This window comes from Armigeres subalbatus, chromosome 1, assembly GCF_024139115.2.
Source record: "Armigeres subalbatus isolate Guangzhou_Male chromosome 1, GZ_Asu_2, whole genome shotgun sequence".
In the NCBI taxonomy this organism is placed as follows: Eukaryota; Metazoa; Arthropoda; class Insecta; order Diptera; family Culicidae; genus Armigeres; species Armigeres subalbatus.
In genome coordinates, this window is record NC_085139.1 from 79194275 (window position 1) to 79210314 (window position 16040).

The following is a 16040-nucleotide window of genomic DNA, read 5'->3' on the forward strand; positions in this document are numbered from 1 at the left end:
TATTTACCATTACAGGACGAGAAATTGTTTCAAATGCTCGTTTAAGATCCAAAAACAATACAATAGGCTAGATGTACCAGTTGTGGCTTTAGCACTAGTTGTCGCACTAGTGTTTTATATGCCAAATGGCCAATCAAATCACCGCAACCAAGTTCATATCGATAAAGCATATTCATATGATACGATAAAACCTTTGATCTCCTCCAAAACAAGCAAAGCATAATTGTAAAAATTGATTTTGCTTAATTTTTAACGTCCTTTGCACCAGTTGTCGCACTAGTGGTCCCTATTTGGCCAATCCCATAAGAAAACAATGGGATTTGCCAAATAAGGAACTAAAATTAAGAATAGTACCACAACTGGTGCATGTGTTCCTATTATGGATTAATCAATTTTTATGATTATAACAAAACCCACATGCCTTTTACTATTTTTTTTTTAAATAGTTGTTCTTATGTATGGCGAGAATTGGTACACCGACCCTAATTGTCTTTTTTTCTTCAATCATTCTTTTCCACTTATACAAGAGTAAGTTTAGGGCTCATTCGCAGGAATGAATTTGTCTGAACCCGGACTGCTCATCAATTAAAATGTTTCTATCATTTAGATATTCCAACAGTTGATCTTTTACAATTATTTCCAACACCTTCTCATATATCGGTAGCATATTAATTGGCCTGTATTCTTCTGCTTTCGTTGTCCTCATTACTTTTGGAATTGGAATAACAAGTGATTGTTTCCAAACACTCGGAAACTCTCCAGTGAGAAGAGATACGTTAATAATTTCCAGTAAAAGTCCACCAGTTACTTCTAATGAGTCTTTCAGTACTTGTAGATTCACATTCTTTTGCATTTTTCCAATTTATGTTGAAGTCTCCTGTAATCAAGCTCATCTGATTTCCATCTATAACGTTCTCAAACCAAGTGTGTTCCAAAAAATCTAAAAACTCATTATTACCAGCGTTTGAAGCATGATATACCAAACCATATGATCGCGATTTTAATCCTTTGACAATTTTTACTGCTAAAAACCAATTTTGGCCAGATGTAGTATTACTAGTTTCAGTGTATTTTATAGTGTCATGTATATACATCATTACTCCCCCAGTATGTCTTGAGTTCGAAAAGCAACAACAAATACTAAATTTTTGTATACTATATTCATTAACCTCAACTTCTGACGTAAGATGTGTTTCCGTTAGCATTATGATTTTTGGTTTTTTTCAGCAGCAATAATCTTGATCTCTTTGAAATGACTAGATATTCCAGCAATATTGAGGAAAAGAATGTCCGCTGTATTAGTTGATTGCTATTTATCATAACCAATATTGTGGACTTCGTGGTCGTGCGGTTAGCAACGTCAATCGTCTAGACGCATGTGCTGTAGAGTGTGGGTTCGATTCCCGCCCCGGTAAGGAGAAAACTTTTCGTAAAGCTGGTCCACTAGGTGTTGTGTAAATGTCTTGTCCGTTGTCTGATGCTAGATGTTAAGTGTTCAGGCTGTGCGACCTCTGGTCGAAGACGGTGACCCTGTCTTTTTAATATATTGCTTTGAGATTTTATGCCTTTTTAAATAAATCGGACATTCAAAACTCCAAGATGTGTGACTCCAGAAGTAAGTTTCTAAGATAAATTTTCATCAAAAGGTAATGTGCAAGCTTAGGCTTTACGTTAGAGTTACTTGCAAGTCAGCAATTCAAATTTATCAAGATATATTGCATTTCCTATATCATAAGCACATCAACATAATATGATTAAGACTGACTCTTGCGATTGATGATTAAGTATTTGAACGAACTTTTAGAACTTCTTTTGTTTGATGGGTACATGAATTTAACGCTGCTGATGAGGAAACTGCATCCCATTGAAAGTGAATCCGACACTAAATCACTCAAAATAAATAATTTAAAATAGTAAAAGGGAATTTTTATTTAAAAAAAAACAAGGGGAAGGACGGCTTTAGCAGGTTTTGTTCTATTATTGTCAGGGTTTTTTTTTATGACTGATTATGCTCAAACTTGGCCTGAACATTCTTTGTATACCGAAGAATGTTGTGGCCAAATTTTATAAAATTCGGTCGACAAAAACCCCTCTGACAATAATAGAACAAAACCTGACAAAGCCGTCTGTTCCCCTATTTGATTCAGGCCTCAACAGTGACCATTTGAGCAACGTGGCTTTGGAACCTCTGTTATTGACTTTTAGTCTAGAGTCTGCCAACGGTCATACAAAAATAAGTTTCATGCCTTCAATTTCAAAAAAAATCATCATAAATTTTCAATATTGGGTTTTGTGGTTTTTTTCCTTGACCTTAATCATAATTTTCTGACTTTCCCTGACTTTTCATGTTTTTTCAGGTGCTCGACATTCTCATCCTAACGGCGGGAAACGCTTTTTCATCTGTTCTGCGCTGCAGAATAAGTTAAAAGGTGATTTTCAGTGCTGTCAATTGTCTATTCATTGAGATTGGTCCTTCGAAACCGACCGTGGTGGCATCTAGCCCATCGTGTATGTCATTCAACCTGGTTCACGATCTACCTAATAATTTTCAAATGTGTCATGAAGATCGAAAATTGAACATAGAACTACAGAGATGTATGTGAAAAAAGTTTAACCGGGATTGTATAACTTGAAGCGCGCAATAGAAATTAAGCTTAATTTGGTTTGAACGCAAAACGACAAAGCAAAATCTGGAATAAAAAAATTGACAAAAAACTGGGAATGCTTTGCACTGAATTTTTCATGCCTGTGACCGCAAAAATTTCCCAATATAATAAATGTTTGTGAAGAGAATTTTACAAGCTTATATTTTCACTGAAGACTTCCGAAAAACAACTTCTCAGATTTTTTGTGCGCCTTGTCCAATATTTTACCATATTGTCGATCTCGGAGGTCACAGGCGTAATTTTTCAAACATGTTCAAAAATAAAATTGTTTTCTTTAGTATGCGAAAGATTGGAGCTATTCTGATTTCATTCAACTATTTTTTTTTCTCAAACAACAAATACGATGCACTAATTCACCACAACTCCGAGGATTTTGTTTCAAATTCAGAATAGCACTGAATGTTGACTTTCGTTATAAGACAATTCTAATGGCCTCGATCTAAACGTCGAGTGCAGAAATCTATTATTTTTTTTTGCAATCTAATACCGTTCCAACGCTTATTTCGGTGTCGCAAGAGCTTCGCGATATTAAAATTGACAAATTGACATAAGCCTTCGAGCAAGTGTGCTTCCACACGCTAATGTATCCGATGATAACTGATGTGTACGAATTTTGGCATTGGATGTGTTCCCTATATTCCCTTTCGCTATGATTTTTTTATAAACTTTTATTTAGTAAATCACATAACGGACACTTGCACTGGCATATATTTAAGACACTTCGGACTCGACTTTCAGACATCAAATTCAAGTAATTTTGAAAGTCAGACAGCAAATTCAAGTAAAGTTGAAAGTAAAAATGAAGGTTTCTCTTGACGAACTGTTTAAATTAATTTCCAAATATCAACTCGTTCTTAAACAACATGGTCAACTGTTATAAAATAATATAAATTTTTGTTATAAACATACTGAAAGAATCTGAATTTTAAATGCATCCGAAATATAAATTTGCACTGCCTGTAATGCAATTATTCTTGATAAATAATGAGTCAGATATGCAGTGGTGAAAAGAGGATCCCAAGCAAAATATACCTAGGTTCACTTAACAGGAGACGAGATAGCCAGTTTAGTAGCCATTTTATAATCATTCGTATTTTTGAATCGATATAATGTTTACTTTATTTTGCTCATTAAAATAAAATTATAATATGAAAATACCTAACCTTTAGTGTGGCGTGGTGATTAGAACCGCTTCGAACATTTTTAGGTTTAAAAGTATTTCATTTTTGGGGAGTCACCTTTCTCACTGTATTTTAATTAATTTAAACACATTTGTTGTTATTTTTTGGAACACCGTAAATTCATCGGATATCGTTGGGAGAGACGCAGTATCTTCCTTTTCTGCACCAAATCAACGCCGCTATCAGTATGATACTGCAACGCTAATAAATCATCAAACAATCTCTCACATGCACTTGAATAACCGAGCCGTAGGTATGTCCGATCGCTTGTTCTGGAAAGATTTTCAACTAGCACCGTTGCTTCACTGTTTTATTATCTTCTGGATTTTTGATTTGCTTCTTTTACTTCTGTGTTACCTCCGATCGCCGGCTATTTTGAATTTTGCGAATGTTGCTCCTCCACTCCGATCGGGGTATGCTTCACGCTTTTCTCCTCGCGCTTTCTTCGCGGACGCGACTCACTGCCCTTGCCTAACGTTTGCGCGGCGTTGGCATTCGTAATGAAGCGAAACGAGATTATTGAAATACCGCGTGTCGACCGGCTTCCCGCGAGTGTACGAACGAGCAGGGCAAAAACAAAACTAAAATATTCGCTTTTTCTTCAGCACACAGCAACGAAAAATCAAACGCTGTCCGGCCGCTATCGCGTTTATCAGCTCAGTTCACTCGGTTAAGATCGAAACCGCAGCCTGTTGCGGTGTAGGCTTCACTGGGAAATGGAGTTATTCACACTCATCAATGATTGTTATCATTTGTATTTGCAAAACTTCAATTCTGATCGAACATTGGCATCGGCGATCAAATTGTTAGCGACGGTCACAACATCAAACACGAGCACACAATACACTACTGCTTTATCTGTCAAATTGCGCGATGCGCGACAACAACGGCTTCTGTGGTCCGAGTCTAAAATAGAAATACGGAAGTACTTGCTCTGTCGTCTGAGTGTGCCTCGTAGACAAAGTAACAAGCCGCTTTTTCTCGTTCACTTGCATCGACGGCAAACTATTTTCTCAAGTACAGGCACGTGCCATCGCAGAACGGCAGCGGAGATTAAATCTTCCTGTAGTTGTAACACCCTCTTGTTCCGATTACGCGGAATACTGATTCGCGATCGAGCAATCGCCTACACACTCTAAGTGTTCCAATCTCCTTTTCGTTTTCCCAGAATATAGTCTGGAGAACTCTACCAACTCTACTACTGCCGTATCAGAATGCTGTGAGCTAGTCTTCCTTTGCTCTGTGGCTTCTGATACTGCTGAGGCTGCTGCTGCCACCGGGTGAGGATTCCAGCACAAACGATCCACGCTCGAATACCGCCGCGAATAAACTAACTGCCAGTTTGTGCTACAACGCGGATCAAACTGCAACAACCAAGTGCATCGATGACGGCAGCGGAGACGAACTGCGAGCGCTAAACGTACGAGCTGCAGTCTGGGCTAACATTCGAGATGGACGGAAGGGTGAAAATGTTCCCATTTTAGTTTTTAGTTCGTGTGCCAGCGTAAAGGAGTTATTAAAAACATAAATTTAAAAAAAAAACAAAATTTTGTCGGGGATTTTATTAAAAATCTTCAAAAATCATTATTGAGTGAATTTTGAGTAAAAATCTGCCGATTATGAAGCTTGTTTCAATGGCGTAATTAAAGTGAGGCGTAATTAAAATCAAAGATTTTACCGAACTTGATTCACAATTATTAGGCAATGCGTGCACTTTATCTCGGTGTAGGAATAATGATTCCACCCTTTTCGAATGGCGCTCCAAAGTTGTGCCGAAATGCAACGAGCGACTCCTCCGGCTCGGCTTCCTCGCTATATCAACAGCAAAAAAGCATCAAAACATTCAACAAAATATTGGCATTCGCAAACCTAACCATACACATAGGTGCTTGCCGCGTGTGCTGCCGTACTTTGATTATATTTGTGCAATACGTGGAGAGACAATTCCAATTACTCTCCTCTCTTGAGACGTTTGCCATCTTTCTGCTCACCAATACAGCCAGTTCGAAGCACATGTTTTGGCTCGACATTGGATGTTCATGCATCGGTCGTGTCTGTATTGCAAACTGGTTCACTACTTGTTTTCATTGATAGTGGACAAAAACTTGATGAACTTTTCCATTCATTTTCCGTGTTCATGCTGGTGAACATAAAAAAGTCGTAAAAGTGCCTTTCTTCGTTATTGGCAACGACAAAAAAAGATGGAAAAATGTAAAAGTATTTTCCTTTAGGGATATGAAAGCTTCGATGAAGGACTTCTATAGGAGAGGTAAGTTAAATGACAGACGGAGGCATATGCATTCATCTGTTCTATAATGATTACATCATGGTTCATCAATTGTTGCCGCTCAACCAATTGCAGACAGCCGGACCGCAGACCTTCTTTCCCATGCCCAGCGTTCGCGGTGCAATGGTATGTGCATGTGCACGTATTGAATGCAAGCTGCCGGTTCAGCGCCATCCTGTCAGCCGATCATTTTCTTTTGGCCACAAATTTGGCGAACCCTGCAGGGTATTCTCAGGAATTGTCTGATGGAATAAACTTCATATGACTGTAACTGATAAGGCAAGGTGAGTATTCCAATTTTGAATCTCCTGAAAACAGTGAAAGCTCCTACGTGTTGTCTGTTACACAAACTTGTTGATACACACACTATAGCTATCAGTAACACCGTTTGTTATAATGATAAATATTTGTCAAGGTAGCCTGATATTCATGTCGATTTCAGTCTGACAGATGTCCGGATAATCTAAACAAATATTTTCACTATGATAAACTGTGTACTACGGGCTTAAGTGTTTTTTAGTTGAGGAAAATCGGACATTGATGTAGCTGTAGCCGACCAACAAGCTAGACCGAAAGTGATCTAGCCAATTTCCATATGACCGAATTGAACGTTTGGCCGAAACGGTTATTGATGATGATGATACTACCATATATTGTAGCAAGGCACCTGCCGATAGCACCAACCATATCTGGCCAACAATTTGATCATGATTATACTATTGTTTGTATTTCATCAGACTCCTGTATGAAGGGCCAGAAATAGACAGAGAGACAGAGACACTTATGCGAATCCGCTGGATGAATAGAGAATCTCCTTCCAGAAGATACACCCAGGTTTTTTTTTACACGGTTGGAATTCATTAATTTCTCGGTTAACCCGAACTTTCACAGCTTTTAAAATACCACCTGATTTTTTTTAATTTTTTGTGAATTTTTTCGTGGGGTTCACTCATTGTTTCATTGACGCTGAAGGTCTTAAACGACTAAAACCAAACCGTGTAAAAAAAACCTGGGTGTATATAATTTAGCCCTCGTTTCCCAGATTGACCCAATAGATGGGGAGAAGAGTTCGTCCTTTATGCACGAGATGTCAACAGTATGAAGTTGCCCGAAACGATTATTAGGTCAAACATAGGTTTGGCTGAAAAGGTCATTTAGCCGAAAATTCCGTTTGCTCTAAATGGTAATTTGGCAGAAGAGGGATGTTAACAAGCTACGTAACGCGTCACGTCAAGCGTTACTGGGCAAACAAATAAACTAAAAATCATCCATACAAAAAATAGTACGAAGGGAAGGGAAGAAGTGACTCTATTATCGTCAAATACTGCAGTGCGTAATTTGTGAACAGTACCAAAGGTCAAAAGTGTTGAATTTTCTGCTCCCGTCATTTCCAATTGTTTTAATTGAAATAAGTTTTCGAAGCCGGAGAAAAACGATCCATTCCAGCACATGCAATAGAAGACTCGAAAAGCCAGCAGCAGCAAGGGATAAAACTGCATCAAATACCTAAGCTTTACGCTTCTGCGTTGCTCGCTCTTCTCCGTTGAGATGGTCCACACATTTTCCGGAAAGCTGCTCAAGAAAGTCAAGCAGAGCAATCCAGAAGTCCGTGTGTTTGCAGCAATCAAGCACAACAGGACATTCACATGAGAATTTCTACAAAAGCGTAGGACTTAGTGATCAAACCGATCGATCAACTTTTCGATAGCACGAATTGAAAGTTCCCAGAACAACAAATCTAGAAAAGCCAACTTCAATCGCGCGCAACTACTGCAATGCAACATAGACCGAGTTCAGTGAGACTGTGGCGTCGACGATCAGAAATGGCGATGACCAATGTATAGTACACAGATCTGCTGGGAGCTCTTCGATTCAGTATGGATGATGGACGGGAATGCAATGGAATATTCGCATATCACTGTAATGAACCTGAATCATTTTATTTGCGGCAGGCACAGCAGCAGCCTGGACACCAACTGCTACCAGAACTTTCACAGCTACGAACCCCACAAGAACCTTGTAGCTGCCAAATCGGCCACAGTTTCAAATGAAGAAAAGTGGGATTAGCAGCGCAATTGAAATGATGTCGTTCCTCCAATATTTCTGATGTGTCTTTTCAAAACTGGAGGAATTTTGACAGTGGCTGAAACTGGTGAGCACGTTCCAATTCCCTTTCTTTCTTCAATTACTTTATAAATTTAAAAATTTAAAATTGAACACAAAATACGTACAGGGCATCGTGTTTGCTTCTATTGCCGCGGATATTGTGGAGGTCCTAGGTGTCCGGTTCACACTTTAGCAACGATGGCTCTTCTCGACCTTCTATTCGCCGAGTAGTTAGTACGAATAAGGGCGTCCTTGTGATGTTTTGTGAGTTCAGTGCGTGATTTCTCTTGTTTCGGACAGCAAAACGATCGCGCTGTCGGCCGAAGTATTGTGTTCTGCATTGCGCGGCCGGTAATAAAAATTAATCAGTTCAGTGCGTGATTTCTCTTGTTTCGGACAGCAAAACGATCGCGCTGTCGGCCGAAGTATTGTGTTCTGCATTGCGCGGCCGGTAATAAAAATTAATCAGTTCAGTGCGTGATTTCTCTTGTTTCGGACAGCAGAACGATCGCGCTGTCGGACGAAGTATTGTGTTCTGCATTGCGCGGCCGGTAATAAAAATTAATCAGTTCAGTGCGTGATCTCTCATGTTTCGGACAGCCGATCGATCGCGCTGTTGGACGAAGTATTGTGTTCTGCATTGCGCGGCCGGTAATAAAAATTAATCAGTTCAGTGCGTGATCTCTCTTGTTTCGGACAGCAGAACGATCGCGCTGTCGGACGAAGTATTGTGTTCTGTATTGCGCGGCCAGTAATGAAAAATTAATCAGTTCAGTGCGTGATTTCTCTTGTTTCTGACAGCAAAACGATCGCGCTGTCGGCCGAAGTATTGTGTTCTGCATTGCGCGGCCGGTAATAAAAATTAATCAGTTCAGTGCGTGATTTCTCTTGTTTCGGACAGCAAAACGATCGCGCTGTCGGCCGAAGTATTGTGTTCTGCATTGCGCGGCCGGTAATAAAAATTAATCAGTTCAGTGCGTGATTTCTCTTGTTTCGGACAGCAGAACGATCGCGCTGTCGGACGAAGTATTGTATTCTGCATTGCGCGGCCGGTAATAAAAATTAATTAGTTCAGTGCGTGATCTCTCATGTTTCGGACAGCCGATCGATCGCGCTGTTGGACGAAGTATTGTGTTCTGCATTGCGCGGCCGGTAATAAAAATTAATCAGTTCAGTGCGTGATTTCTCTTGTTTCGGACAGCAGAACGATCGCGCTGTCGGACGAAGTATTGTGTTCTGTATTGCGCGGCCGGTAATGAAAAATTAATCAGTTCAGTGCGTGATTTCTCTTGTTTCGGACAGCAAAACGATCGCGCTGTCGGCCGAAGTATTGTGTTCTGCATTGCGCGGCCGGTAATAAAAATTAATCAGTTCAGTGCGTGATTTCTCTTGTTTCGAAAGCAGAACGATCGCGCTGTCGGACGAAGTATTGTATTCTGCATTGCGCGGCCGGTAATAAAATTAATTAGTTCAGTGCGTGATCTCTCATGTTTCGGACAGCCGATCGATCACGCTGTCGGACGAAGTATTGTGTTCTGCATTGCGCGGCCGGTAATGAAAAAATAATCAGTTCAGTGCGTGATTTCTCTTGTTTCGGACAGCAAAACGATCGCGCTGTCGGCCGAAGTATTGTGTTCTGCATTGCGCGGCCGGTAATAAAAATTAATCAGTTCAGTGCGTGATTTCTCTTGTTTCGGACAGCAGAACGATCGCGCTGTCGGACGAAGTATTGTGTTCTGTATTGCGCGGCCAGTAATGAAAAATTAATCAGTTCAGTGCGTGATTTCTCTTGTTTCGGACAGCAAAACGATCGCGCTGTCGGCCGAAGTATTGTGTTCTGCATTGCGCGGCCGGTAATAAAAATTAATCAGTTCAGTGCGTGATTTCTCTTGTTTCGGACAGCAGAACGATCGCGCTGTCGGACGAAGTATTGTATTCTGCATTGCGCGGCCGGTAATAAAAATTAATTAGTTCAGTGCGTGATCTCTCATGTTTCGGACAGCCGATCGATCGCGCTGTTGGACGAAGTATTGTGTTCTGCATTGCGCGGCCGGTAATGAAAAAATAATCAGTTCAGTGCGTGATTTCTCTTGTTTCGGACAGCAAAACGATCGCGCTGTCGACCGAAGTATTGTCGGGCCGCCACCAAACCGGACCGCGCGATTGAGTACTCGCGCTGCGACGCGAGTCGCGACAATTTGAAATATTTCATTAGTAGTGCGCATCATGCACGCATGGATGTACTATCATGCGCACTAATCAAAAATGAGTTGCGACGTCTGATAACTACTGATATTTCATTTTATTGAAAACAAATTTTCGATTTTCTACCATACACGGAATATTGTGTTCTGCATTGCGCGGCCGGTAATAAAAAGATAATCAGTTCAGTGCGTGATTTCTCTTGTTTCGGACAGTAGAACGATCGCGCGGTCGACCGAAATATTGTGTTTTGCATTGCGCGGCCGGTAATAAAAATTAATCAGTTCAGTGCGTGATTTCTCTTGTTTCGGACAGCAGAACGATCGCGCGGTCGGCCGAAATGTTAGTGTTATTTCCCATCCCATAGATCGCATCGCTTACCAAAGTGAATCCAGATAAATTATCCTTTGTAACTAAAACGATATCCTATCCCAAGACAATCGTGGAGATGCAGAGGTATACTCGGTCTCTAGTAGCAACGAGAGTAGGACTAACAATCCTTCCATTCCTATATGACCGTAAGGACGTGGCCGGCGCCGTTATTGACTTTAAATATTTGAGCTCCCGAAACGTGTACATTGAGAATGGGTAGCTAATCCCAAGCCCCATTCATTGTGTTCTCTGTACAATTTCGCAAGTTCAGTCAATCACGGTGTAGCAACTACGAATTGTGCGGTCATAATGCTCATGCTCATGCTCATGCTCATAAGGGCGTCCTTGTGATGTTTTGCTGTCCTGTTATTACATCCCATATCCTGCACATTCTGAAGAAACCTTCAGAAGTGAATCCTTTTTATAGTACAGTATCCCCCCGCTTATCCGGACCTCGTTAGTCCGACGACTCGTTAGTCCGGATCTCGCTAATTCGAAATTTTCCCGATTAAAAAGTATCAACGCCCATTTAAACACATTATGCTGTCAGTTTTCAAATTTGTGCTGTGATTTTGTTTTGGTTCATTTGTATGGATTTGACAGTCGGATTAACGAGAGAAACCCCGATAGTCCGGCCATACATTTGTCGGATCAGCGGGGGTATACTGTACTAGTCTTCATAACAATAAGGGCACCATTACGGAGCATGAGATATGATCAAAATATTCGTAATACTACTTGACCAACACCCCCAGCTGGGTGAGGGGTAGAGGATGACACACACAGTACCACACAGCAAAAAAAATATTAATATGCTGCAACGTAAATCTGCGAAACGTACTTAAAAATTCTATGTAAAACCAGATTTTACGTATTTTTACATCACATTGATGCTTTTGTACACGGCTCAACGTAAAATATATTTTCTGAAAATGTTTTCATGATTACGTAAAATTAACGTAAAATTACCAGCACATTTAATATTTTTTACATTAGAAATGCCGCACATTATTCCAGACAGGAAGTAAACAAAATATTAAATAGAAAAGTGTGATATTGCACGTAATTAATGTAATATCACAACGGAACAAATCAGAACTGTCACTTCAATCGGTCAGTAAGTTGCCATTTTGTTGTTTGTCTGAAATGAAACCCAGATTGCAGCAGCGAAAACCCTACGAAAAAACGAAATTCCTCGCGAAATAAGTTCATGGACGCTCGGTCGACTATCCAGGATTCATCCCGACCCAAGAATTCCAACAGGTAAGATAATTTCCGATGCGCGGTTAAGTGCAAACAAATGCTCTGCTTGTTCTTTTCAAATATATGTTTAAAATCCTCGTTCGTTTCTTGCATACCAACTGATCCTCAGGAATCGACATGAATAGCCGCCGGTGGAATCTATCATTACGAGATGGGCCTGGACCTGGAGGCACTGCCGTTTAGGCAAATAATGAACGAACAAGCGGAAGTTAACACTTTCTTCCCGAAAAAAATACGGGTAGTGGGATGGCGATGCAGACAGACAATCCGATCGCCAATTTCAAACAGCATCTATCCAGGAATAACAGGTAAAATCTTTGATGCAAGGTAAATGGAAAATGATTTGGAACAAATTTGCTTGTTTACAGCTACACGTTTTGACGAGAGTGGAGAAAGAAGCTAAAATGAACAGTCTTGCTGGAGTACCCGAAGCGGTGGTTTCCCGGAAGTATATGCACGATAACAACGGATCAGGTATAAAAAGACAGTATAAATCCAAGTTTGTGAACATTTTTGTATATGTACCAAACAGAAAATTTTAGGAGAACTGTTCCGTTTTCCAGCTCTAAATCAAAATCTCATCGCAAAACAAAGAAATACAGCACCAATCTCTTCGCTTTTTTTTCCTAACAAGCGTGATCACTGGTGAAAAAAAAACACAAAAATAAGAAACCAACCAAATTCTTTTCCATTGCTTTTTTATGGAATGAAAATAGGAGCTATGGGATAAAGTGCCGAACCGTTCCCCTATTTATTTCTCTTTTCAAATTAAGAATTTAAGATCTAAAATATAAAATAAAATTAAATTATGACACGAGGATTCAAAATAATTTGAAAAATATTTTTTTAATATAAAATTATTTAAATTTTAAATTTTCAAGCCTCAAAGATTAGAATTTTAAGACTTTTGAAAGTTTAGGAGATCTGTGCGCCAATAAAAATATTGTCAGCAACGGTGTGATAGATCATTTTCAGTCGGCGGCAATGGTGTGTGTGGACATATTTTATACTTAATGATAAATTCTTTCGGAACTTTCTTGAGCATTTCCTCCGGAAATTTCTCCAAAAACACCTTCGGGAATTCTTCCGCAAATTTCTTCGAAAATTACTACAGTATTTACTTTTAATAATCCTCCTGCATTTTTCCCAGCAGTTACTCCTCATATTCCTCCACGAGTGCCTCTTGGAAGTTCTCCATGAGACCCTTCGAATATTTCTCCACAAGTTCCTGCGGAAATTCTTCCAGGAATTCCTCCGGAAAATCCTCTAGAAGTTCCTACGGAAAAGTCCACCAGTAGTTCCTTTGAAAATTCCTCCAAGAATTCCTTCGAATATTCTAGGAACTTCCTCCAGAAGTTTCTCCGGGAATCCTTCCAAGATTTCTTCCAAAAGTTTCTTAGGAAATTCCTCCATAAGTTCCTCCAGAAATTCCTCCGAGAGTTCTTCCGGAAATTTCTCAAAAAGTTCTCAAGCTTTCCTCCGGGAATTCTTCTAAAACGTTCTGCGGAATGTCTGCCGATTTTTTTTTTCAGGAGTTCTTCCGGAAATTCTTTCAAGAGTTCTTCCAAAAAAATCTCAAGGAGTTCCTCCAGTAATTCCTTTGGAAAATCCTTCGGAAAATCCGTCAATATTTCCTTCAGAAACTCTTCCGGCAGTTCCTTCGATCCAGGAGTTTCTCCGTATATTCATCCAGAAATTCCTTTAAGTTTTCCTACAGAAAGCTCGACAGAAGTTCTTCAAAAAGTTTGTCCCGACTCCTGGTGGTAGGAGTGCTTCCGGAATTTTATGAAAAAGTTCTTCGGAGAAGTCCTTCAGCGCATCTTCCGGAAATTCCTCAAGGATCCTCTACGAAATGCTTGCTTTTTAAGGAAACCCTACGGACATTCCCCAAGGGGTTCCTCCAGATATTGATTCAGAAGCTCGAAAAATTCTCCAAGAATTCTTCCGGAAATTACTGCAGAAACTGCTTCAGAAATACATTAAGAAGTTTCTTCGTATATTCCTCCAGAAGTTCTTCCAGACATCCCTTCGGGAGTTCGTCCGTTCGTTCAAAAGTACTTCCAAAAATTTCTCAAGGAGTTCCTCCAGAAATTACTCTAAGAGTTCTTCGGAAAATTCCTCAAGGAGTTCCTGCGGAAATTCATCCACGAATTCTTCCGGAAATTCCTCCAAGAGTTCCTACGGGAAATCCGCCTGGATTTCTTCTAGAAATTTAACTCGAATTTTTTTCAGGGGTTTGCTCAGGAAGTCCTCCGGAAAGACCGCCAGCATTTCCTCCAGAATTTCCTCAAGGAATTCCTACGGTAATTTCTTTCTGACATTCCTTCGGAAATTTATCCAGGAATATCATCGGAAATTTCATACGGAAAGTTTGAAGTCAGAAATTTCACTCAGCTCTTTAGGAAATTCCTTCAATTCCTTCGGACATGCATTCAGGAATTCTTCTAAAAATCCCTTCAACGGAAAGTCCGCCAGGAGTTCTCCCAGAAATTTCTCCAGGAGTTCCTCCGAAAATTCCTCCAGGAAATCCTTTGGAAAATAATCCAATGGAAGAGTTTTCTAGGAGTTACTCTAGAAATTCACCCAAGAGTTCCTACGGAAAGTCCATCAGGAATTCCTTCAAAAACTGCTTCAGTAGTTCTTCCAGAAATTACTACACAAAAACTTTCGAAAATACTTCCGCAACTACCCCCAGAAGTTTATTTGAAAATTCCTCCAGCAATTCCCACAGGAGTAGCTGCGGAAAGCTATGGAGTACGTTCTTGAATTTCTCCAGAAATTATTTCAAAAGTTCCTTGAGGAATCCTTCTGTAATTTCTCCAGTGGTTCCTCTGGAAAGCTCTACTAAATTTCCGAAATTCTTCCAGATGATCTTCAGAAAATTCCTCCAATAGTTTCTTCAGAAATATCTCCAGGGGTTCCTTTGGAAATTCCTTCATTAGTCCTTCAGAAATTCCTCCAGATTTCGGAAATTCCTTCAGAAATTCCTACTGGAGTACCGTCGTCGGGGGTGACAATGAATCAGATGGGGGTGGGAATGGGTCACTGTTTCAACTACTTAGAATGCTTTCAGATTGGATTGAATGTATCCAACGGCATGAAGACTAAAATATTAGAGATTTTGTTGAACGATTAATTGAGATCGATGACCCATTCTCACCTCCCAGACCCATTGTCACCCCCGATAGCAATATTTACGAAAATTCCTCCGAGAAATTTCTTAAGATGTTCCTCTAGAAAATTGGTCAGGATTCTCACCAGCAGTACGTTCTGAAATTTCTCCTGAAATTACTACAAAAGTTTCTCAATGAATCCTTCGGTAATTCCTCAAGTGGTTCGTCTGGAAAGACCTACAGGAGCTCCTCTCAGAAAATCCAACCAGGAGTTCCTTCTCAGGAGCGAAAATGCCTCTAGGCCTTTCTTCGGAATTCCCTCCAGTAGTTACTTCGGATATTTATCTAAGAGTTCCTTCGGAAAGTCCTCCTAGAGATCCTCCGGAAATATCACCCGAAACACCTAAAAAATCGGTGAAACTCGTGGAGGATATTCCGGAGAAACTCTTAGAAGATTTCCGGAGTAACTTTTGAAGGATTTGCTGGAGAAGTTTCCGAAGGAACTCCTGGCAGAATTTCTGAAAGAACTCCTGGATGAATTTTCGGAAGATTTTCTGGAGGAATTTTCTTGATATAAATTCTGAAGATAGTTTCTGAAGAAACTCGCAGAGGAATTTCCGAAGGAGTTATTGAAGAAATCACTTTTTGGAAATTACTACAAAACCTGCTTCGAAAATACCTTCGACAATTCCTCCAGGATACTATCGGAAATTTCCTCGGAAAATTCCTAAAAAAATCTTTCGATAGTTCCTCGGTTCCATATTCAAAAATCTTAGAATACTTATCTTTAAGGTTGAAATACTGAAAATCAGAGATTAAGATGTTTGAAAACCCGTTGAATAACAAAGTA

General features: G+C 40.0%; 1 protein-coding gene across 12 annotated transcripts in view; it reads right to left on the reverse strand.

Moving 5' to 3' along the window:
• The window catches only part of LOC134227444 (uncharacterized), a 625652-nt gene that overhangs the window by 589274 nt on the left and 20338 nt on the right, over positions 1–16040 (reverse strand). For 3 of the 12 annotated variants that reach the window (XM_062708982.1, XM_062708942.1, XM_062709024.1), the window contains exon 1: positions 3830–5217. The exons of 5 other annotated variants lie outside the window; for them this stretch is intronic. The gene's annotated coding sequence lies outside the window, so the exon portion shown is untranslated. Of the gene's footprint in view, positions 1–3829; positions 5218–16040 lie in introns of those variants that run through there. 4 more of the 12 variants (XM_062708968.1, XM_062709032.1, XM_062709017.1 and 1 more) reach the window with 4 other exon arrangements.